At 41.9% G+C, this 351-nt stretch overlaps 1 protein-coding gene across 1 annotated transcript in view; it reads right to left on the reverse strand.

Moving 5' to 3' along the window:
• Positions 1–213, reverse strand: part of LOC119594592 (ankyrin repeat domain-containing protein 11-like) — a gene marked incomplete in the record, with an annotated part of 34,234 nt that extends 34,021 nt beyond the window's left edge. The window contains 1 exon segment of the mRNA XM_037943633.1: positions 21–213.
• Between the last annotated feature and the right edge of the window lie 138 nt (positions 214–351).

The following is a 351-nucleotide window of genomic DNA, read 5'->3' on the forward strand; positions in this document are numbered from 1 at the left end:
ACGTCCCTCCTCCAACTCACAACAACGTCGTTCAATTTTTCTTATTTTCGCCGGGTTGTGTTTCATTTCAGCTCTTAAATCACATGTTATCGGTAGCTCTGTTCCTTCACGGACTCGGCAGCAATATTTTCACCATGTCTCGAATTCACGATCTACTTCAAATTATTGATTGTTCGGGAGTTCGTTTTCTTCCCGCGCGATCGAGAGGGTCTGTTTTGGGAACTACGTCATCGATATGACGTCATATCTATTGCGTCAAAGATGAGCGTCGCGTTGCGCGTTCCCGTCATTTTGTAAAATTGGTTATATATAAGTCAACTTCATGTTCAATGAACTTTAGAAGCATCATAT

This window comes from Penaeus monodon, chromosome 34 (assembly GCF_015228065.2).
Source record: "Penaeus monodon isolate SGIC_2016 chromosome 34, NSTDA_Pmon_1, whole genome shotgun sequence".
Taxonomy (NCBI): Eukaryota; Metazoa; Arthropoda; class Malacostraca; order Decapoda; family Penaeidae; genus Penaeus; species Penaeus monodon.